Genomic DNA, 25549 nt, shown 5'->3' on the forward strand with positions numbered 1-25549 from the left:
TCGCCGCAGCTCAATCGGGTGAAGAGGAAATGGGCCGGGGTGCGGGTGGCAACAGGAGAGAGGTGGAAAGGAATGAGGAGGGTGTGTGTGTGAGGGATAGGGAGTGAAAGGAGGAATTGGAAGAGTTGGAGTGGGGATTCTGAGGGGATCAGAATGTGAGGGGGGTGTGTGGTGTTCGGAGGATCAGGAATGAGGAGGGGACGGGGGGGGGGAGAAGGCAGTGAGGACAGTGAGGAAGTTGAGGGAGGGGCTGGGTGCAGGAGGACGAGGATTGGGATCTTGTCTCGGTGGTGGGTGGGGGGATGAAGGAGGGGTTATTTGCAGAGGGTTTGGGAAGGTGATGGGACGCCTGGGAAGGGGAGGAGCGCGGGTTTTTTGCTCCGAGCCGGGATGATGGGGAGGCGGGCACTGTGGACTGACAGCTCGGCTGCTGGTCCCTCATTGGGCCGCGAGCAGGCAGAGGAGCTGCTGCTGCTGCAGCTGCACTCCCGTCCGCTGCTCTGCCAGCAGCTCCCGGCAAACTCTCACTTTGTTGCAGTTGTTCAATTCTTTTTACCTCCCTCCTATTAAAAATAACAATAATACATTGTTTTATTTTGCAAGTGCGGGGTTGTGTGGAGGTGTGGAGGAGAGGAGAGGTGTGGAGTGGAGTGGAGGGGAGGGGGGGGGGGGGGTGTGCCCTCGTACTCTCTGCAAGTTGTTGAACCCCGGAGTTGCAGGCGGGCAGCAGCACTGAAGGAGCGGGAGGAATTCAGCTTTCCCTCCAACTGAACTCGCAGCAGGTAAGAGCTGGTGGCGGGGAATCAGACCCTGTGCCCATCGTCACTCCCCCCCCCCCCCCCCCCCACAACCCTCACTCCTCCCTCCAGAAAAATTCCTCCCAAGTTGTTCCGAACTGTGGAGAGAGATCAATGCATGTCTCGGACTGAGAGCCGCGATCCTTCTTCTTCTCCTCCTCCTCCTCCTCCTCTGTCTCTAACTCGCTGCCAACGCTCCGAAAGTTTTTGTTGCACTCGTGGGTTTTCGGCGAGACTTCGTCAAACTTTTTTTCTCTCTCTGATTCTCAACCTCTCACCCCCCCCCCCCCCCCCCCCCCGGAGTTTGTGTTTTCTTTGAAGAGGCCGGCAATGCTGCTTCAGCATCACCCCCGGGGACAGGGTGCGAACAGTTGTGTAACTTTACGGGACGGGGTTGGGGGGGGGGGAGGGGGGAAGGAAACGATAACTAAATAAAACCCTCTATCTCGCTGTGCGCGTGTTTCTCACAGATTTCGATCGTACCGTCAGGCTGAAGGGGGTGGGGGGTGTGATTGCTGAATGGGTTTCGAGTGTTTTCGCTTGCAGACATTTTTTTTTAAAAAGTAATGGCTCCGTTTGCCTAAATGAAGAGGAATTAGAGAGAGTGAGACGTCCTTCACAGTCTCTCTGGGAGCACCATGTAACTCCTCAGCGCTAAAGTACATTCCGCGCCGAATAGAAAAGCCTGAAAAGAATAATAGGAAGCGGAGTTTTGCTTAATTCCCCGAGCTGTGTGTTTGTGGACGTGTGCCAGCCTGTGTGTGTATGTGTAAAACATTTTAGAACAAGTTGCTTCCAGCTGTTCTACATATCCCGTCTGCAAGCAAAAAAAAATCTGTGATGGGACCATTGGTTAAGTTGCCTGGCTGTAAACGGCCTTTTATTTCAATACCACATCCATTCGGGAGACACCGCGTGTATTTTCCATTGAGTTATACAAAGCAGAAACTAATTGAAGCAATGTAAATAATTTGAATGAATTTGAGTAGAGCTATACTTTATAATATGATTACATTTTGGAAGTTTAATACTCAGTAAATAAACTGTGACTGGTAGTTAAAATCCAATAAAAGTCCTCAATGTTTGCAGCATGTTTTAAAATACGCTGTTGAGAAGAACATTTCATTAAGATAAAGAGGGGGAGGGTGATGGGCGAAGAGTATAATTTGGGGTCGCTACTGACGTGTATTCGGGTGATGGAGTTTTATGGTTGAAATTTGACTAATTTTAGCTCAGTTCGTGAAACGGATTCCGAGTGAATTGTATGTATTTCAAGAAAGTTAGTTGATTGTTAAATTTTGAATACACAACGCGTGATTAATGAAATCCGCCAAATCGTTATGTAAATTAAAGTTGAAGTTTTAATAATTCAAGAGAGTTAGTTATTTCCCCCTATGAAATGAAGCATATGCAGTTGCATTAATATCCCTTGGATGAGTTGCAATCGTTTTCAAAGGAGAAGAATATTCTGAAAAAATCTATTAATTTCGAAATTGTCAGTTCAACATTGTTCCAGCAGTTTTAATATGAAGTTCTCAATTAAATTTCCCAAGGAGGGAAAATAATCAGTGGCAGTTACAATATTCCAGCTGTTTCTTGACTTTTTTTAAAGGTAGTGAGATTTCTACATTCGGTTACAACAGTGACTTTATTTATTAAGTCTTCAGTCAATTTTGTCTGGGAAATGAAACTTCACTACTGGAATGTTAATACTATTAAAGTACTGATTATCTCAAAGTCATCTTTCTTGTTTTATTTGACTGTGCTAATTCTTTCCCTGAAGGATGGTGTTTGCATAGTTGGAGTTTTATTTTGTGGTGAAGTCACTTTTTTGAAATAACTTGGCTTTTAAAACTGAACATTTCACTTTTCCTACATTTGTAGTCATGTATTGAAGTCATGTATTTAAACTTTGTTCATTTAATACATTCAGATCCAATGAAAAATTCCAAACACCACTAGAGTATTCACTCACTTGTTTTCAGACACATAGTTTAAAAAACACAATTTGTCTCTTGTTATCAGCTTTTAGAAAATATTACTATAGTCAGGATTTCTGATGTGGTTGTGATCTAATTATAAAATATTCAGTCTGGTCAGGAATGAATGAAAATCTTTAAGTTGTTCTCCCACTTTCTGTGCTTTTTTCATCCTTCTTTGAAATATTGTAGTCGACCAGGGAAGGAGCAAACCAGAATTTTACACTTTGATGACTTTGTCTTTGATATCTTGACAGCAAAAGCCTCACCATCGCTTTAATATACCACAAGCATAACATTGAGCAGCAGGCTAGTGCCTCAGTGCATTTGTGTTTAACTGCAGAAGAAAAAACGGTGATGGGCAGTATAGGTGCTTATCAATTTTCTAATCCCAGACCCCAGAATATCTTGAGGGCACACCTCAGATCAAGGTAAAATCATTGCAGACTCTCCCAGTTTGCTGATGTATGTATCCTAACTCCACTGATGATTTTGTGAGTTCTCAGTGCTTCCTTTTTCAAATTTCCCTTCTGAAGTTTCAGCATTTGCTGAAGGAAACCTGTTCATCTTAAAATCAGCAGCAAAACTTACACCAGATCTGGAAGTTAATAGATGGTAGAGTAACTCTTTAAAAAGTTAAGATAAATAGCAAGCATTTCAGTTTTCTGTAAAAATGTAACCCCAGTGGAAGTTGTCACATGGCTTTCATACACTAAATGCCACAATGCTATCTCCTAATATTTTTAATGTTAAACTTGAATACTTTGTATAATAGCCAAAATTAGGATTGGTTTTTGTATATGTGCGTTTGTCAAACTTGAGCAATTTCTGCATTAGTCAGTTAGGAAGTTCACAAACACATCCATACATCAACCCAGTGTGTACTTCTTATGTGTAGAGTTAACTAGTTTTGTATTAAAAGTGACTGTGTCCAATGGTAAAGGAGAGGTACAGTTCAATTCACATGTAATAACTTAACCAGTGACTTCCAAATTAGCTATCTACTTACATCTATCAATTCTGCAACACTCTGATTTAGAAATTGTGGCATGTTCAACTATTTTTATAATGCAAATTATGCAGAGAGTCATGCTGAGTATCATTGCTGTTCAGCAGTCAGTAAAAATTAATAAGAATGTCAGTTTCCTTGCTATAGTAGGCAGTTATGAAGTATAATACACACATTAATAAGGTTTTACACAGAGTTAATGTTTCAGCCATGCTATAATGTGATCTATTAAATGCATATTCCTAATGCCACAAAAAGACAGACTATCACTTATCCCAGAGAAGACCAATTAGTTTGCAATTGTGAGCATGCTGCTAAATTTTCTAGAAAACCATTATAAATCTGCAGGGCATTAGTGTAAATTATTCTGTGAAATTCTCTTTTTTTCCTGGGACCTGCTTCTTTGGAGTGTGTAAGAAGTAAAATTGCATTTCACACTCTGAGACTTGTTTCTTTGTATTTGATTGCTGTTTTTTTTTCAAACTTAAGAGTTGTTAGAATTCAAAAGAGCTATTTAAGAAAAAACACAAGGTCTGATTTTAACTCACTCAAAACCTATTCACGTACTGAGTTAAAATTGGGTCCACATTATTCTGAATATGACTACGTAAATTTCTGTACCCAATGACTAAGCATTTGTTCATTATACAAAATCTTGTTAAAAAGATGTAGAGGAAAAATTATATTTGTCACTTTAGGAACTAAATGTTTCTCCCCCAACATGTATCACTCCTCAGTTATGATTGGTTTGTGATTTTTAAATGCTAACAATAGGCCTTTCCATATGCCCCTCAAACATATTGGACTCTATCAGTTTTTAAAAATTAATTATATTTAGGCGACGCAGCTTGAGCCTTAATTTTGCTGACTTTCCTGACTAACATTTCAACTCTATCATTGGGTGGATATGCACTGATTAGAATAATGTACTGATACTGCATCAGTCATAATTTGCATGTCTTTTAAAAAGGTTATGAAGTATTTCATTGTAACATTGTATTTCAGTTTTGAAAAGTCCTCAGGAATGTAAACATAATAAAGTATTCTGTTCAGCCTTACATATGCCATGACTCACTGACTGCTGAAAGAGGACACAGTAAAAATAAATAATTGCTATCTTGTTTAAGCATTATTGTAAGGGCATTGCAATATAGACAGTTAACCAGAAAACCCAAATATTTAAAACTTTCTTCCTTTAACAATTTAGATGTTAAGATGTTAATGTGACTTATTGCATCTTTTAAAAGTGATTAGGTTTTCGTATTGTGATACAGTGAGCAATGTAGGTACTCAATCAGTAAAAATGTGAGATGTATGGAATATGCTTCTGTGACCTGAAGTGCTGTTTCCTGGTAAAAGTCCAATTTTATTTTCAATATTTGTGTGTAATTAGAGGTAGCTAGAAGAGGCGAGAAAGATCCCTAGATACTCTGTTGTGTTTATTAAATTGCTTGGCCATTTCTTTTTAACAGAGGTTATTTTATGAATGGGATTACGAAAGCTTGTTTGTTGGGACGGTTTCAGTTAGCTTTCAAACTCTGAACTTGTCTACAATGCTGTCAGTATGGTTAGGTCATTAGTCATCCATGTGTTAGTGATGCCTTGAGGCTGTATGCCCCGTCTTTCTTAACACCATCACAGATACAAAAATATTTGTACTCTGCCGACTTGTAGAATTACTGATCATAGTGCTGCCTGACTGATTCTGAGGTAAGCTTCTCCTTGTCTCCAAGCTGAACGTAATTGTCTCTGTCTTGCAGGGCTAAATTTGGCTGTGATTTATGATAAAGAAAAAACTGTTATTAGCTTGTATGTTTACAGGTATTGTATTTGAGTCACTCATCGATATAGGATTTTGTTGGTGAGGTGTGTCAAATCCAGCTGGAATTTGTTAAAAACTCATGGAGAGAACTATTTGCTAACTGGTTAAGTGAAAACAGACAAATGTCAAATTGGCCTTGGCATTGCAATATTGTTCATATTTATAGAGACTTAATTTTTTATTGTAAACTAGATTTGCAATTTGGTTTTGCAGTTGGTGATTATGGTCTTCTGAATAATTTCAAATGCTTTCAGGAAATGTAATGGTGACATGCTCTAACAGTGAGTTCATCTGTTTTTGTTTACAGAATGGTAGAGTTAATAAATATATAGCATGTCAGCAGATAGTTCACTAAAATATTGAGTGACTTATAAAAGACAGTAAAGTTGTGCATCCATTGTGTGCAATGATGTAAGTCTTATTTTTAGAGTGGCCCAAAATAGCAGTTTATTTTTCATCAGTGATAATGCAGGTGTTAACAGGTTCAAACACATCAGTAAACCTCAACATGGTTTCTTAAGTGCTGAAAGTATCTTTTCTCTTTGGGATTTGTTGCATTGCTTTTGATGTGAAGGAGTTCCATACAAAAGTTATGATTTCTAGTGTTTTAAACCTTTTTTGTTATTGCATGTTTTGTAGAATATTTCAGATTTTGTTTGGCCGTTAACTGTTCAATTGATAGAAGTACTATGTGAAGACAATGGTTTGAACGAATTGAGGCAATAAACCTTAATGTACACATTGAAAATAAAAATTGTGTTAAAGGAAAATAATGATTGCCTCAGTGTGCAGTTCTGGGTATGTTAAATGTTCCAGGCAGTGATCTCTTATCCTTATAGCTTGGATAGCTTTGTAATTACTTGTCGGTAATACTTGAGTAATGACTGCAGTATGGTGGAGCACTGAATGAAACAAGGAGGGTGAGTAATTAAAAGTGTTTTGATTTTCAGCCAACCTTTAATATTTTATAGGAATGTTGAAATACTTCCTGCAGTGTTTCCTGCCATTGTAGTGTTTGTTAAAGGATGCTGGTTATTGTTGCTTGGAAAGCTGAATGGTGTGCACGGGGGTAGTCTTAATAGAGGGAGTAAAGCTGTTAAACAGAGCCAGACTTAAGAATCAGACTGATTTTTGTCTAGCTTCTGGCAAACAGAAAGATTTGCTTGGGTTCAAATTTATTTTTTGTCCCTTGTATTGTTAAGGTAATGCTAATTTTAAAACTCTCGACTTTCCTTTAGCTTTTTCTTATTATTTCAAACATAACTTGGTTTCACTGCTTTTTAAAGTCTTAAATTTTATTAGAAAGCATTCATAAATAAAAGTAACCATTTACTGCATCTGCATCCTGAACTCGGTTTTGGCTGTAACTTACCTTTTGGAATGATTGAAACACTTTTCTATATTTTGTATTTTAGGGTAATAATTATTTATTGTATTGTAATAATTTCAAAATAAACTGATTTTTAATTTACAATTGGATATGTGATACAATGGACTTGAATCAAATAAGCATTTACGGTGATGTAAGTCATGGATGTGTGATCTGAGTTGTAAAATTTCCCGTTTAAAACAAAGTTATGTGATGTTCTTATCAGAACTGTGTGTTTTCTCTGTAAAATTAACATTTTATTAATTAACAGGAGGTGATATCTTCGAATAGAGTAGCTGTATTTGTATACGTGTACCTTTCAGATTCTCAAAGTGGCTTTGTGTAACTTTCATCTTAACCATCAATAATGATCTTATTCATCTCAGATCACTTAAGTGAAAGGTTTGTGTCCTCTATTTCTGTCTGTATAGAAGTCATAAAGTTTATTCTGGTAATTTACTAGAACTTTTGGACAAATGTCTTGCAAAAGTGCACCTTCTCTATTGTAGCTGTTTCGATGTATTTTGTGATGCATTTAATACTGTAGCAATGTTTATAGGTTACTCAGAAGTCTAAATTACAGTGAAAATGTGCATTTGCATGCATATTGTAATCTGAAACAACAGGTATCAATAGTAGAGTCTTCAACTATTTCTCATCACATGACTAACCAGAAATCTTTCTTGTTCTTGCCACCTATCATTAGCAGGTACTGGAAGCATTTCCAGGTAATCAACCTTTTTTTTTGTGTTATGATCCCAACTTTCAAGTTGTATGGTGGAAGTGAAACCAAGTACTTTTGACTGAAAGGCAGGGATGCTCTTTGCACCACAAGACCTCTTGTTTATTACGGTGCTAACTTTGCACACTTTTAATATTTCATTTTCTGAACTAGAAGATCAACATCTCCTTAAGACACATACAATTATTTGTTATTAGCAGGAGCATTATCTGTGAAATAATTCCTTTGTTGAAATTTTACAAACATATAAGTTTGGAGCACAAGTGGACCATTTGGCCCATCAAGTCTCTGCTATTATCTTATCAAGACAATACAAGATTTTATAAACTTCAATTAAATCACTTAATTCCTTCTAAGTTCTAGTGAAGACAAGTCCAGTGTGTCTTGTCTTTCTTCATAAGCCAACTCACACATTCCAAGAATAAAACCTCCTCTAAACCACCTCTAATTCATTTACATAGTTCTTTAAATAAGGAAACTAAAACTATTCAAAATGTGGTGTAACTAATATTCTGTATAACTGAAATGTAAAAACCTTACTCTCATAATAAAAAATAGAATTCCATTAGCCACCTTAATCATTTGCTATAGCTTCTAACCTTTTGTAACACTTGCACAAGAATACCTAGATCCCTCTGTACATCAGAATTCTGCAGTGGTTCTCCATTTAAATAATTTTCTGCTTTTTTTATTCTTCCCACGAAAATGAACAATTTCACGTTTTCCCACATCTGCGAGATTTTTGCCCATCCAGCTATCTTAATCAGTCTCTATCCTTGTTGTGTCATTTTCACAAGCTGCATTCCTATCTATTTTGCATCATCTGCAATTTTACCCATTATGCCTTCAATCCCCTCATCCTAGTTATTGGTATAAATTGATAATATTTCATCTTGTCACTTCTTCCAGCACTGTGGTGATTGTTCAGATCACGCCCATGAGTATCTTTGTAATTGAAATCAAAGATCTGTGAAAGGAAAGGTTGCTGAATTTGTATTTATTGGGTGGAACTTTGAAAGAGTCATAGAATCCCCACAGTGTGGAAACAGGCCTTTCAGCCCAACAAGTCCACACCAACCGTCTGAAGAGCAACCCACGCAGACTCATTCCCACATACCTTGCCCAACTAATCTACCAAACATACGCATCCCTGAACACGATGGACAATTTAGCCTGACCAATTCACCTAACCTGCACATCTTTGGACTGTGGGAGGAAACCAGAGTACCCAGAGGAAACCCATGCAGACACAAGGAGAATTGCAAACTCCACACAGACAGTCGCCCGAGGCTGGAATGGAATCAGGGTCCCTGGCACAATGAGGCAGCTGTGCTAATCACTAACCCACCATGCCGCCCCTTAGAAAAAGACATTTTGAATTATTTTGTATAGCCTTTCAGTGCAGAATGAACATTACAACATAAATGTGGCTGGTTGGAAGTCTATAGGTCTGATTATTGTATTCAAAAATCTGATGAAACAGAGTTTTATTTAAGAAAGAATATATGTGGCTTGAGTTTATTAAATTAAAAATTCAAGATTGCTGACTTTGAATATTGTTAGAGCTGCCCTCCTCCAGGCAAGTGAAGTGTATCCAGTCACAGTTCTCACTTGCTGCTTGTGTTATGGACTGGGCCAGACCACTCAAAACATTCTTAAGCAGGCAGCCCTAGACCATAACTTTGCAATTTGTTTCGGTGAGTGTATGGTGAAAATTACCCGGAGTGAGATAGCTAGGTTGACTACTAGATTTTAAAACAGACAAACGTTTATCCACAAAATTACACAACGAAACACAAATAATAGAATAAAGAACCTCTACAGAACTCAACCTATCCAACTAGACTTAATTATGCTGTTCCAAATATGCACAACAGTCGCAATAAGCAAACTCCTTTTAAAAACCTGTATAAATGGAACACATGCTTACAGTTGAAGTTGAAGGGTAGAAAAGAGAGAGAGTTTCCACACAGCTCCCTGTTGGACTTCCCAGTTCAAGACGGAGCTAAAATTGCTCAGCTCAGCTCAAGAGCTGTCTACTCCCTTTTCATTATACAGGTCACTTCTAAAATATGACCACTTTGGCCTTAAGTCTCATCTGTTTAATTTTAAACAAAAGGCCTCTCAAAATCCTTTTCCACTTTGTACCAAACCAGACTGATCAGAGCTCGGCACAGTTTATTGCCCCTCTGAAAAGAGAGTCTCCTTGAGCCATGGAACAACTTTTGTCAAAAAAAGGGACTAGCTTTGTGACACTTGTGAATTATGGAGAGGATTTGGGGAATCAGAGGGCAAGTTACTTAGAATTCCCAAGCAATTTGAGATACAGGAGGTGAGTTACCCTTCATAAAATTCCTAGCTTGTGGCTGCTGTTTGGACGTAGTATTATAGTCTGGCTCAGTTTCTGGTCGATGCTAAGTCACAGAATATTTATAGTGTGTGATTCAGTGAAGGTAATGCCATTTAGTGTCAAGGGGTGATGGTTAAATAAATTCTTGTTGAAGTTGATCTTTGGTTTGTAGTTGTGTAGCAGGAATATTACTTGCCACTTATCACCTCAGGCCTGGATGTTGTCCAGGTCTTCCTGCATTTGGACCTAAACTGTTTCAGTTTCTGAGGAGTTGTGAATGTTGCTCCACATGGTGCCACTTCAGAATGAAAGGTAGGTCATTCTTGAAGCAGCTGAAGATGATTGGGGTTAGGACACTATCCTGAGGAACTTCTGCAGAGATGTGTGAGGCTCAGATGACTTATCTCCAACAACCACAACCATTTTCCTTTGTGCCAGGTATGAGTTCAACCAGTGGAGAGTTTGTCCCCTGATTCCCATTGACTCCAGTTTTGCAAGGGGTCCTTGATGCCACACATGGTCAGATGCACCGTTGGGCTATCACTATTGCTTCACCTCTGGAATTCAGTTCTTTTGTCATGTTTGGCCAAGTCTATAATGACATTAGGAGCTAAGTGGCCCAGGCAGAACCTAAACTGACCAAGTTATTGCTAAGCAGGTGCTGCTTAAAGCATTGGTGATGATCCATCCCACCTCTGACAATTGAGAGTAAAATAATGGGATTAGAATTGGTCAGGCTGAATTAATCCTGTTTTTTGTAGACAAGGCATATGTGGGTAATTTTCCAGGTTATTATGTAGCTTATTAGAGCAGCTTGGCTAATTTCGCCATGCGTTCTGAAGCTCAAGTCTTCAGTATTATTGTCAGAATGTTGTCAAGCCCTGCAGCTTTTGCAGTGTCTCATGCCTTTGGATATTTCTTTATCAAATGTAGTGAATCAAACTGGCTGACGCTTTATATCTATGTTGCTGGGGACTTTAGGAGTTGGCTGAGATGGATCATCCACATACCATTTCTGACTGAAGATGAATGCAATTACTTCAGCCTTGTCTTTTACAGTGATGTGCTCAACTCTGCCGTTGTTGAGATTGGGAATATTTGTAGAGCTTCCTTCTGAGGTTTGTTTAATGGACCATCAGTATTCATAACTGGTTCTGGTAGGACTGCAGACTTAGATCTGATCCACAGGTTGTGGGATCACTTGCCAATCCTGTTGCATGCCATTTCTGCTGTTTGATAGATGACATGTCAAAAGTCCTGGGTTGTAGCTTCACCTCGTTGACACCTCATTTTTAGATATGCCTGCAACTCTTTGTGGCAGCCTTCCTGCATTTTGCATTGAACTCGAGTTGAACCTCTGGCTTAATGATAGTGGATAGACTGGGGATATGTTGTGCCATGAAGTTAGAGATTGTGGTTGAATACAGTTCTACTGCTGCTAAGGCCCAGTTTTGAGCTGTTAGATTGGTTTCATGTGTATCTCAGTCAGCACAATATTGATGATGGAACTTAGTCTTTTCAAGGACCGTGCAGTAGTCACAAAACTTGATATATTGCTGCATCTGTGACAGGTAGAGGATGAGGTGAGGTAACTGCTTCCCATTTTGTTTGTTCCCTATCCACATTTTGAAGACCCACTTTAGCAGCTACCTCCTTTAGGATTTGTAACCCTGTTAATAAAATATTACCGATCAACTCTTGAGGTTTGGGGGTGGAGCAGGGTTTGCAGGGGGAAGTTGTGTGAAGAATCAGCAGGAGGTTTCCTTGCCCATGTTTCACCTGATGTCATGAGATGACTCCCAAGGCATCTCTTTCCCAATTTTATAGCAATATGCTGTCACTTCTGGTATATCACTTCTGCTGGTTGGACAGAACCTGCCCAAGGGTGGTGACTGCAGTCGATAGTGCCTAGGGCAGTGCTGCTTGGTACATCCCATTTAATTTCTTTATTTAGATTTTCAAGTGGTATTGCTACATTGCTGAATGGCTGAAAGGGTAGTTGAGTCAACCACATTGTGCTGTGTTTGGAGTCACTTGTCGGCCAGTTCGGGTAAGGGCAGATTAACTTTCTTAAAGGACATGAATAAACCAGATGGATTGTTTACAACAACTAATAATGGTTACATAATTGCTGTTAGACTACCATTGGATTCCAGCTTTCACCATCTGCTGTTGGCATATGGCTCTAGATGACTAGTCCAGTGACATTGTGGCTGCATCAATATCTATTTGACCCTCTGTCAAACGCCTATTTGGAGGTCACATTAACAATTTACAATGAAATGCCTTTTATGCTATATTAGTTACCTCTTAAAAACATTCACTCAGATTTATTTGAGTTTACCAATCCATGTTGACTGTCTCTGATCAGCTCAAAATTTTCAATGTATTCAGTGAAGTTTCTGAATAATCTAATCTAGCAATTTCCTGATAATAGATGGTAGGACTATAATTCCTTGGTCCCCTCCGGAGTCATAGAATCACATAGATGTACAGAACAGAATCAGACCGCTTGGCAAATTCATCCATGCCGACCAGATATCCTAAATTAATCGAGTCCCATTTGCTTGCATGTGACCTGTATCCATCCAACCCTTTGTATTCAGATGCCATTCAAATGTTGTAATTGTGCCAGCCTCCACCATTTCCTTTGTCAACTCATTCCAAACACACACCACCCTCTGCATGAAGAAGTTGCACTTAGGTCCCTTTTAAATCTTTCTTCTCTCTCCTTAAATCTATGCCGTCTAGTTTTAGACTCCCCTACCCTAGGGAAGGGACCTTGAATTTTCACCATATTCATGCTCCTCATGATTTTATAAACTTCTACAAGTTCACCCCTCAGCCTCCAAAATTCCAGGGAAAACAGCCCCAACATATTCAAGCCCTCCAACCTTGCCACTGGCTTTGTAAATATTTTCCAAAGCCTTTCAAGTTTCACAAAATCTTTCCAATAGCAAAGAGAGCAGAATTGAACACATATTCCAAAAGTAGCCTTACCAGTCTCCTGTGCATGATTTCCCATCTCTTATAGGGTAAAAACAATGACTGCAGATGCTGAAAACCAAATACTGGATTAGTGGTGCTGGAAGAGCACAGCAGTTCAGGCAGCATCCAACGAGCAGCAAAATCGACGTTTCGGGCAAAAGCTTTTATTCCTGATGAAGGGCTTTTGCCCGAAACGTCGATTTCGCTGCTTGTTGGATGCTGCCTGAACTCATGTGCTCTTCCAGCACCACTAATCCAGTATTCCCATCTCTTAAACTCAATGCACTGACCAATAAGAGCAAGTATACCAAACGTCTTTTTCACTATCCCAACTACCTGCGACTCCACTTTCAAGTAACTATGAATTTGCACTCCAAGGTTTCTTTGTACAGCAACACACCCCTTTACCTTACCGTTAAGTGTGTAAGTCCTGCCCTGATTTTCCCGACCAAAATGTAGCACCTCATATTTATCTAGATTAAACTCCATTTGCCACTCCTTGGTCCATTGGCCCATTTGGTCAAGATTCTTTGTATTCTGAGGTAACCTTCTTCATTGTCCACCACACCACAAATGTTGGTGTCATCTGCAAATTTACTAACCATACCTCCTATATTCACATCCAAATTCTGTAGCACTTTTCTTAAGGGCAATGGCAAAGAGAATGGCAATTTTCTAACTAGAAGCCATGGGTTCTTTGGCAGGAAAACTATGGGTGATTATAGTTAAATATGTGCGATGTTCTCATCCCCTATCTTTTCAAATGTAAGTTTAATATCCATTGTAGGAAACAGTTCACTCAATTTATTTCATAAATGTTGCACGCAAAACAATAGAATAATTACCAATTTTTAAAATATTGGTTGAGGGTTAAATATTAGTGTGGTCTGGGAATAATTCCACTTCACTTCAAAATAGTGCTATGTTTTTTATGCAGACCTGAGAAAGGAGAAAGAGCTTTGATTTAATGTTTTATTCAAAAGCCAGCATTACCAACAATGCAGTATTTCCTCAATGCTGTATCAGAGTTTTAACCTAGATTTTGTGCTAAGTCTTTATCTTCAAGGACATGAAACCACAACCTTTTGATTCATTGCTGATTCTGTCTAAATACAGGCCCAGAAGAAAGTATGGTATTAACAGGTTTTTTTGTTAATTGAAAAGTGCTAGATATTTGAAAGTTGCAAGATGAGAGTATACTTAATTTAAGAAAGCAGTACCTTTCATTTGGCTGCTTAACTCTTCTGAATTTCCAAGAACTGTCCTGCCATTGTATTTCTGTTTCTTTAACATGACTGCCTGTACAGTGCCTTTAACATTGACAGCAATATTGATAGTTATAGGCTGAGGCAGTAAACCCCACCCCCCCACCCCCAAAAATCCATCAGTTGGTTGGTGTTTCCTGAAGCAAATACCTTTAGTAGCTCCTGAAATCCAGATGTATAGGTTTTCATCTTTCCTCTGGGTATCAGTCAGGGTCAGGGACTTGGTAGAATTGGGGAGCAATTATAATACTATGCTATTCCAGGTTATGCCTGGGCAACACCTTTATCATAATATAAAATATATATAAGATTGAAATGCAATGAGAGAATTTACCAGAAACAAAATTGTGTGTCATTTGGAAGGGTGTAGAAGTATCTTAATGCTGTGTGCTGTGGCATTGTTTGCTTGGCTGTTGCTTGAAGCTGGTCCATGTCTATGAGGAGGAGATGACAGGACATAACACCATCGTTGGTATTAGTGACCAGTTGAGATATTAACACATCATGTTTCACAATAGTTTTGTGGATTTTCAGTCAGCTAATGTGAACCAAAATTCAAAGGAGATATCATGCGGGGCAGCTTTTCTATTTGTTGATGCACTTTCTAGAGGTGATATCACAATGGACTGCAAATGGTCACAATGTCACAAAATACTCCATAAATGAATTACCAATTGGAAGTACACAATGTGGAATTTTACTATCTTTTGTCTTTTAGTTATTATGTGGAGCCAATCAAGACTATGTTAGGAGGAAATGTGGGGTATACTTTCATTGTAGGCCTCTGAACTATTATCACATGAATCATTGTCATGCATTCTTTATTAAGGAAATGCATGATTTTGATCTGATCATGATCATTACATCTGCAGAGTGCTAAACTTCCACTGGAAAAACTAGTGATGGTTTTGCCTTTGAAGTTTTGCCTTTGGATGTAGCTTGCCACTTCTTTTCAACTTCAGGTCAGTTTTCCCTTCTTCTTCCAATCTGTTGACACATGGATCGCACGGCAGGAAACTATGTGAACCTGTGTACATTTTCTTGAAGAACAATCTAGTTAGTGCCAAACTTCTGCTCTTTCTTTGGATCCATGCAATATATTTGCCTTTGAGTTTTTCTAATTGCTAACCTAAATCTGCCATCCAACTGATGGCCATTCAACTTTCAAAAGAACAACAAGTCAACTGAACAGAATAAACCCAAAATATGTCATAGGTTCAATATTCTTAGTCATTGTAGACACTCACTCAAAGTGGCTGGACGTGCATTGGATGCATTTGTCAAATGTTGGGACAATGATGGAAATCTGTGCACATCTTTCAGAGTCCTCGAAGTGATAGTCACAGACAATGGGTCATCGTTTACTAGCAGGGAGTTTGGTTATTTCTGGGATTCCACATATAAGGTCAGCTACATACCATCCATCATCCAATAGCCTGGCAGAAACAGTGGCCCAAACTTTGAAGGTTGAATTGAAGAAACAACCTAAAGCCTCACTAGATATTGTGTTGTCATGATTCTTTTTTGATTAGAGAACCACCCCACGTGCAACTTCAGAGATAGAATAGGCAGAGTTGCTAATGAGTAGAAGACACCGCATCAGGTTAAGTCTGATCTTCTCAGACCTGGGGAGAGGAGGGTGACATGGCAACAGGAACACCAGTACCGGAACCAAAACTCCGCCAAGCGAGAGACTGTTTGACGTGGGATGAAGTTTAGTGTAAGAATCAGGGAAATGGCCATACAGGAATAAGAAGCATGGTCAATGCAAAGTTGGGACCAGTGACGTATAAAGTTTGGGTAGGTGTGACAGTCCTGAATAAGCATGTGGACCATTTGAAAGCCATGAATTTGCAAACATTGTGAGGGCAAAATAGGCTTTGCCCCTCCACATCTTCGGAAATGCTGCTGGACCACGTGGATTTACTGTCTACATCAAACATTGTTGAGTTCCAAGTCAGAGATGGACATGACAGAATTGACCACCTCAATGCCTTTGCCACTGGATGAAGAGAGTGGAATTTTACCAAGACACTCCTGGCAGAAGAGGCACGCTCCTATGTGTTACATGCTGTCCTGTCAGACTCCAAGTCAGAGGAACCTAACCCAGTGATAAAGGGCTCTCCAACAGAAAAGGACTGGCCTATGACCATGGACTCAGAGAGGGAGGGACGTCGTGATTGCAACAACGTCAGCCAGCCCGATCTTATAGAACATGAGTTCCCCGATTGGGGCTGTTCATCTGGTCCAATCAGGATCCCTGACTGACACAAAAAGCTTGAGTTTCAGGGATGCAGTACTGTAGTTGAGGACTGTTCATGTGTAAGTAAAAGGTGCCTTGGTGTTGGGATATTGGTCTCTGTAGAGTTATTTCAACAATATCTTCTTTATTTTTCTGTACTTTTGAATTGGAAAGAAAGGGCTATTTTGATGTCAAGGATTGTGGCTCACTAAGTGCTGTCTACAGTGGTGCTTTATTCAAGCCATGAAGGTTGCAGATGAGTTGGAACCAGGGAATATGGACAGAATGGTAATTGTTCTGTAACACATAGCTGATTGGTCTGTGGAATTGTGACCAGTTATCAATGGCAAAAGCTTGCTGATTAGTAGCCCTACAGTGTGGATACAGAGCATTTGGCCCAACAAGTCCATACTGATCCACCTAAGAGTAACCCACTGAAAACCATTCCCCTAACCTATATTTTCTCATGACAAATGCACCTAACACTCTGGACAATTTAGCATGGCCAATTCACCTAACCTGCACATCTTTTGAACTGTGGGAGGAAACCAGAGCAACTGGAGGAAACCCACACAGACACGGGGAGAATGTGCAAACTCCACACAGTCACTTGAGGCGGGAATTGAACCTGGGTCACTCGCGCTGTCACTGAACCAACATGCCACCCCAAACAACTATTGATTGGCAGCCAGGTAGCTGAATAGCTTTTGGGTGTGAATGTACTGTCCTTTTCCCTGCAGTAAAAAAAAACTTCAAGCCTGAAGAAAGCCAGTTTTTTTCCCATCATTAGTTGCTGTAAGCTGTGACTTTTGACCAATAAACCAAAAACTTTCTAAGTTGAAACCACTCACTCATTCCATGCTCCTACAAGTAAGTGAAAGTGAAAGAAGGAAGTTCGAGGAGCAACAGGTCCTGACAAGCCAAAAGGATAATTTCGTCAAACCCTGCAGACAGGAACCATGAACTTCTCAATCTTTCCATTGCCATAACACCATGCCTTTTGTGTCTGACCTACGTGTGTGTACGGGGAGTTTAACATGGAGGTTAGAGTTTTAACCAGTAGAGTTATATATTGATGGTTCATAAATGTTTATCTGTAGCTAAAGTCTATGTATTTTTAATGAATAGCTCGTTAAGTGCAGAAATATGGTTCTGCTTTCTGTCAACTTTAGACTAAAAGACAAGTACATTGGAGAATGTTTTTGTTCCTTTAGAAAGTCTTTGACTTTAGTGATAACTCTGGGAACAGCGGGACTTGATTTTTAATGTATTGCCCCAGTGAGGCGTAACATTGGAATTAGTGTTGTCACCTCTGTCCTTACATTCAGCTACAAACTAAGTTGTGAGAGATGCTGACATCATGGTGATGTAGACTTGTAAACCTGGGAAGGTATTTTCAAATGCCACCCTGACAGCTGATGAACTTTAAATTCAATTTATCAATGTGGAATATAAAGCTATTCTTTGTAATGGTGACTATGAAATTATCATTGATTTTTGAAAAAAAATCCACTTGATTCACTAACATGCTTTAGAGAAGGAAATCTGCCATCCTTGTCTGGTCTGGACAGACCACAGCAGGGTGCTTGACTTTTAACAGCTAGCTGAAATGGCCTAACTAGTCACTCGATTCATTAGAAATGGGGATAAAATGCTGGCTTTGCTAGTGACACCCACATCCTGTGAAAGAATAAAGAGACAAAACCCTGACAGGATACTAATTAAAAAAAATCTCAAGTCTTATGTTTTCTCAGCAAACAAAAGATGCTTGCCTCACCATATAAAGTCGTGAACGAGACCACAGAACAATCTGAGCAAACATTAATGAAATGCATTTTTGGCACAGTATCAGCTTGAACCATTAGCACAGAGACAAATGGCTGGCTTTCCTGAAAAGAGAGGAAAAGTTATAACTGCACTGCTTTGAAGCAATCTTTCAAATCCTCTTTAAACCTTGGAATGTACATGTGTGCATCCAACCCTTTAACTAAAGCTTCTTTTTATAAATTGGTACTCTACTGAAAGTGTGAGTTGGCATATGTGAGCCTACATGAATCCCACAAACTTCTAAGCATAGTTGTGTGTTTATTCTGAACTCCACCTCTGAGGTTCAAATGGTATGAAAATATCCACAGCCTTGATAGAATCGCCCTGTTTGTGGTGTGCTGAAATTATAATCAGTCCAAAAAGATTTTATGGCATTTATAAAAAATATTTTCATTCCTCAGTCTAAGCTAATATGCACACACATATGGAAATGCGAGTCTGGTCAATGAGGAGTACAGGAAGGCATGCCGGGGCAGAACTAGGCATAGCTAAAAATGAGGTCTCAACCTGGTGAAATGAAACAAGACTACTTGTGTGCCAAACTGCATAAGCAGAAAAAGATAGACAGAACTAAGCGATCTCACAACCAATAGATCAGATCTAAGTTCTGCAATCCTGCCACATCTAATTGGGAATGATGGTGGACAACTTGATAACTTGCTGGAGGGGAAGGCTCCACAAATATCCCCATCCTCAATGATGAGGAGGCCAGCATATTAGTCCAAAGCAAAAGGCTGAAGCATTCACAAAGATCTTCAGCCAGAAGTGATGAGCGGATCATTCATCCTGGTCTCCTCCAGAGGTCCCCAGCATCACACACACCAGCCTTCAGACAATTTATTTCATTGCACATTATATCAAGAAACAGCTGGATGCACTGAATACTAAAAAGGCTATGGGCCCTGACAATATTCCAACAACTGCCCTGAAGACGTGTACTCCAGACTTGCTGTACCCTAACAAAGCTGTTCCAGTACAGCTTTAACTCAGGCATTTACTGCACAATGTGGAAAATTGTCCAGGTATGAACTGTATATGGGAAGCAGGATAAATCCAGACTGACCAATTATTATTTCATTAGTAAAGCGATGGAAATGTCAACAGTGGTGCTGTCAAGAAGCACCTTCTCAGCAATAACCTGCTCAGTAACACCCAGTTTGGCTTCCACCAGGGCCACACTTCTCCTTATACATTACAGCTTTGTTCAAACACGGACAAAAGAGTTGAACTCCAGAGATGAGGTGACAGTGACTGCCATTGATGGCAAGGCCATATTTGATGAAGTGTGGCATCAAAGGAGCCCCAGCAAAACTTGAGTCAATGGGAATCTGGGAACGTTCTGCACTGGTTGGAGTCATAACTGACACAATGGAAGGTGGTTGTTGTTGTTGGATGACAGATATCTCAGCTCCAGGACATCTCTGCAGAAGGTGTTCAGGATAGTGTTCATCATCTTCAGCTGCTTTGTCAATGACTTTCCCTCCATCATAAGGTCAGAAGTGGGGATTTTCAGCGATAATTGCACAACATCCAACACCATTTGTGACTTTTCAGATACTGATGCAGTCCGTGTAGCAAATGCAGCAAGACCTGGACAATATCCAGGCTTGGGTTGACAAGTGACACATGACATTTGCCCAAGTGATAGGCAATGACTTCCTCCACAAAGAGAGAATCGAACTTATAATACCTTGAAATTCAATGACATTGTCATAATTGATCCATCCACTATCAATATCCTGGGGACACTTGTTGATCAGAAATTGAGCTGGACTAGCAATAAAATACTGTGATGAGTAACTCATCTCTTGACTCCCCAAAGCCTGCTGTACAAGTTCATCTCCAAGGGAGAAGTCCAGAATTTGATCGAATACTCCCCTTGGTTAAGTCCAGCTTCAGCAACATTCAATAAGCACCACATCCACAAACATCCATTTTGTCCATAACTGATGCTCAGTAGCAGCAGAGTATACCATTTGCAAGATGCTGCAGAAGCTTACCAAGACTTCTTCGATTGTACTTTACAAGTCTGCAATTATTTCCACCTGGAAGGACAAGGAAAGCAGATAGTTAGGATCACCACCACCTTCAAGTTCCCCTGCAAACCACTCACCATCTTGACTTGGAAATATATTATTGTTCCTTCAGTTACACTGATTCAAAATTCTGGAACTTCGTCCCTAATTTGACTGTAGATCTGTCTGCACCAAAAGTAGACAGCTCACTACCATCTTCTCAACGATGATAAGGGGTGGGCACTAATGCTGGTCCAGCCAGCGACTCCCACATCCAATGAATGAATAAAAGTATATCTTGCCAATCTTCAAAACAGACAGTTGTACACAAACTGAATCCTGTTGATTGAACTTGACACTTTCAGTTTAAGTTTTAAGCAAACTTCTTATTAAATATTTTCTAAGTGGAACAAGTCATTCAAAGTATTTGTTTGCAAATTTGCTGTGTTTAGACTTTTTTGCCACCTGTTATTCTGATTGTTTGCATGACACAGCCCCGAAAAAGGCTTCAAAAGAATTAGAAAGCAGAAAACTGTTACAGTTGAGCTGTGTCATAATGGAGTATTGCAAGATGAGGCGATTTTATTTCTGAAGCCTCTTGCTTACCACTCTGTGATCCTAAAGCAGCATTCTTGTTTTGTCACTCTTCACACCCCTGTCACTCTTCCTGACCTCTCACCTTTCCCACTAAAACCCTCCCTGATTGGAGGAGTGGGATTGTTTCACTATTGGAGCATTTCACGCTCCTGCACTTCATTAAGATGGCCTTCCCACTCTCTCCACCAAGGTCATCAGGGCGTATCTTCTCTCTCTCTAAGGAATATATGAGAATGCCCCACTCTCAACATGTCAGAATCAAAGATTCCACATACTCTGGGGAGGGGGATAGTTTCATTGACTCTTACTGTCCCTGCGGGGTATTTAGGGAACTCCACTCTCCATGTGGGAATTCTGGGTACCCCATTCAGCTCATGGGAGATATGGTGAACCACACTCTCTTCATCGGGGTTAAGGAAAGTCCTTTGGCTCCACTCCACTCACCTTTCCAGGGCCAATGATGTCTCACATGAGTAATTACGCATGCCTCCCATCTATCACCACAGGGATTACTTGGTGTCTCAGCTCTTCCTGGGAGGTGTGTTCCACCTCTCCAACCCACCTTTCTGTGTCTTCTTTCTTCACCAGTTGTTCTGCAGTGTAGAAAGAAACAACATTGCTCTGACCTGTGCAGTTGTATGACAATTAAAATTGGATTTGAGCCTTTAAATTCCACCTTTGATCAGTGCTTCATTTAGTTCCTTTTTTGAATTTTCCTAACTTTTATTACAATTAAATTGCAGCAATGAATCTTCAGACCTGAATGTTTTTGGATTTTTCATTACTGTTATTAGCATATGTAGGGGAATTGCATTGTAATTAGTTCCCATTGATTATGAAAGATGTTTGAGATTAATTGCTGTGGATGTTTGATTAATTTATTTAAGTAATATATTAATTTATGATGAGCAAATTTTCACAGTAGTTTCATGAGAAAGGTATTGGAATTTATAAAGATTAGTGAGGTCATGGGTGGTGTTGGGGAGGTTGTGGGTGTTGGTACATGATGTGGTTGGGGTGAGGTTTCTACAATCTGGTAATGTGAGTCCTTAGCTATTGCTTATTTATTCTTTTTGCATTTTGATTTGAAATTGGTCCTGGGATGGTTGCATTATTTTATGGTCCCATATTTTTCCATCCAATCGTAAACAATATAAGAATGTGTTTGGAAAGTACCCTAATGTTTCATTTCTGTACATATGGAGTAATGATGGAAGAAATGTTGGGACATTTTTACCTCATGCCTGACTGTTAATTAACTGTTTCACTTTTGATTTTAAGCAAACTTCCTAAAAGTGGTACAGTATTAATCAGTGCTGTTTTAGTTCTAGTAAAATGTTTATCTGTTTAATTATCATCTCTTTAGGCTTTTTTGTTTCTTTAAATTACATAATGCTGCTTTTGGTATCCAACTGCCCTCATTTTGGTCAATGCTCCTTGCATTGATACCCCAATAATCTAAACTGGCATTAAAGGATACCAACCATGGACTAGCCATTACTATTTGAATTCCAATTTAAATGGTAACTAGTAGATTCCATTTCTTTGCATCACTTCAAACTATATTTGGCTTCAAACGTTTTGTCCATTCATTATTTTTACCAGGTTAAACCTTTTTTCTTTAGTTGCAATTTATTTTCCTCCATTTTTAAAAGAAGATATGAGAGGGCTCAGAGTTTCAAATTGACATTTTCAGTAATAAAATGTTTGAAAAGTACTTTTTTCCCTGGTTTATATGAATGACAAGGTTACCTAATGAAATAGAATGTATCGGCAGCAGAGAGTGGGTGCTAGCTGGTTACAATATTTCTAAACCTTTTGATAGGCAGCAAAAGTATAACTGATGTAAAACTTGGTCAGCCTTAGCACAATGTCCCATCATCACAAAAGGCCTAGCTTTGAATGTTGTTTATTTAGAAATCTGTGCTTGGCATGGTAGTTCAAATAAGTTGTCACTCAACTCTTAGGGTGGGTCACATTAAACTGTCCACAATTGGCAATAATTTGACAAACTCACTCAGAGATGCCTCAAAGTTAACTGTTGTCAAAAATAGAAATTGGGAAGTATGTGTCAAGGTTTTTAGTTTTCCCAGTAGCATGGAAGAATTTACTTAAGCTTGGTTCGAATTGGCTTGAAACTGTTGTTTAGCCCTTTCTGCAATTTATATGTGACACTGTCAAAAATCGATTTGACTGCATGTGCAGTGCAGCTACATAGACCTTCACTGTAGAAATTCTAAGCTAGTTATTACTCAAATAATTTTTTTTTCCTTAAAAGATGCTCATAACTAAAACTAAATGTTGGAAATTAAAGTGTGTGTGTTTGTGCATTGTCATTTTGGCTCCGTTCATCCTGACTGGGTATGGTCAACCTCAAAGTCCTTCCAGAAATTCCTTTCTTGATTGTTGCTTTGTCATATTGAAAGCCACCTCTAGTTGTCTAATCCTGTGCGCTGTTTTGATGAAGAGTCCATTCTGCGACTTCCTCTAAATTACACAGCCATGGTGCTTGCAATCACGATTCTCTGAGCAAAGCAATGGCTGAAAGACTGTATCTTTATCTTCCCCCTACCTTTGATATAGCAGTAAAAATCATGTTTTTTAATTCTTCCTGTTTCAGGCAATAATCATTTTACTCTATCAACAACCATTGTCGTTGGTTCTGCTTTAGTCCTTCTCCAGTTATTGACTTTCTTCCTTCTGTATATAATTTGAGCTTGAAGGGTCATTCAAAATGCTTCCAAGAAGTTTGCTTTCTTCTTTACGAGCACCTTGCTTCTTCATAATTCTTAATCCTCTGCAAAGACAAATTCATCCACTTCTTCTCACTTCATAAAATCCCTACAGTGTGGAAGCAGGCCATTGAATCCACACTGAGTGCCCGAAGAGCATCCCACCCATCCCTACCCTATCCTTGTAACCTGCATTTTCCATGGCTAATCCATCTAGTCTGCACATTTTTGGACTATGGGAGGAAACCGGAGCAGCCGGAAGAAACCCACACATGTACTGGGAGAATGGACAAATTTCATGCAGACATTCGACCGAGGCTGGAAATGAACCCCAGTTCCTGTGCTGTGAGGCACAGTGATAAGCACTGAGTCACCATGCTGCTTAGAGTCATAGAGTCGTAGAGGTGCACAGCACGGAAACAGATCCTTCGGTCCAACTCGTACATGCAGACCAGATATCCTAAATTAATCTAGTCCCATTTGCCAGCACTTGGCCCATATCTTTCCAAACCCTTCCTCATCATATACGCATCCAGATGCCTTTTAAATGTTGTAATTGTACCAGCCTGCACCACTTCCTCTGGCAGCTCATTCTGTAGACGCACCACTCTCTGCGTGAAAAAGTTGTTCTTTGGGTCCTTTTTAAATCTTTCCCCTCTCTCTCCCTAAACCAATGCCATCTAGTTGTGGAACCCACCCACCCCAGGGAAAAGATCTTGTCTATTTACCTATTCATGCCCCTCATGATTTTATAAACCTCTATAAGGTCAATTTCCTGAATGCAATGCAACTAAAAGTAACTTCAATAAATTCTTCATTTCCACCAAGTCTCCTCCACCTCTATTTGTTGCACTGTTTCTTGTCACTGTTCATTATTATGAAAAGGCATTGTATTCCTTTGTATGTTTTGTTCCCTCTAAGTTGCATATAAGTCATTCCACACAATTCTATCTGTTTCTATACCTTTACTGTATTGAAATTAAGGTGTTCAGGGTAGACTACCCTTGCTCCCTACTTTCCAAAAAAAAACCCTCAGTGGTCACCTTGGAAAAGTTCCAACTTTATGCCTGATTTATTAAATTATCTCTTCTATTCTGTTTAAATTTGGTAGTGTCTTAGAGTAATGGTTTTAGCATTAACTTTGAATTCAAAACATTTTTGAAAAGAAAAGGAAAAATAAAACCTCCAGTAAGAGGCCAAAGAGGAATGGCACTTCAATTTGGTCAGTAAAAATAAGGCAGTTTGAAAGAGAGGGGAAAGAAGAGGTGAGCATAAATTAAATGTTTTACATTTAAGCATTCTAGTGCCTTTTTAATGTGTGTTGCCACTTCATCCTTTTCTGCAAATAACTTTTTATTTTGCATCAATGCAAAGATGACTATATAACTCTTGGAGCTAGTTTGACCTGACTCTCTCATGATCCTCAGTTTGATTGACAGCCAAGCAGCATAAGCCTGGCTCTACCAAGCTGGAATTGATTTTTGAGGTTCTGGTCTCAGCCCAGTAGCTCAAGTGTAACTGTAGTTTTTGCAGTTTAACCTTACTCTTCCAGTAATAGGTGCTCCTGACATTTGAATATTTTTTCCCCTTTAATCATAGTACTTGTTTCAGCCGTGTATGCATGAGTTGAATGTTTACCAAACTGACTGAAGATAAAAATTTCTTTGGAGTTGCCAGTTGTCCAAGTACTCAGAAACATTGTTGGCACACCATTATCAGTAGTTGATAATAACTGTTTATTAGTGGGTTCTGCTATATCTCAAGTTGAAGTATTTTGGCGTCACAAATATAAAATCACCAAATATTTACCATCCT

General features: G+C 39.4%; 1 protein-coding gene across 4 annotated transcripts in view; it reads left to right on the forward strand.

Annotated features, from left to right (window-relative positions):
- Positions 1-419: 419 nt before the first annotated feature.
- LOC140477368 (transcriptional activator GLI3-like) overlaps positions 420-25549 on the forward strand; it is a 382249-nt gene continuing 357119 nt past the window's right edge. Inside the window, exon 1 of one of the 4 annotated variants that reach the window (XM_072571153.1) lies at positions 420-782. The gene's annotated coding sequence lies outside the window, so the exon portion shown is untranslated. The remainder of the gene's footprint in view (positions 783-25549) is intronic. The other 3 variants (XM_072571154.1, XM_072571155.1, XM_072571157.1) reach the window with 3 other exon arrangements.

The sequence above is a fragment of the Chiloscyllium punctatum genome, chromosome 5, assembly GCF_047496795.1.
Source record: "Chiloscyllium punctatum isolate Juve2018m chromosome 5, sChiPun1.3, whole genome shotgun sequence".
In the NCBI taxonomy this organism is placed as follows: Eukaryota; Metazoa; Chordata; class Chondrichthyes; order Orectolobiformes; family Hemiscylliidae; genus Chiloscyllium; species Chiloscyllium punctatum.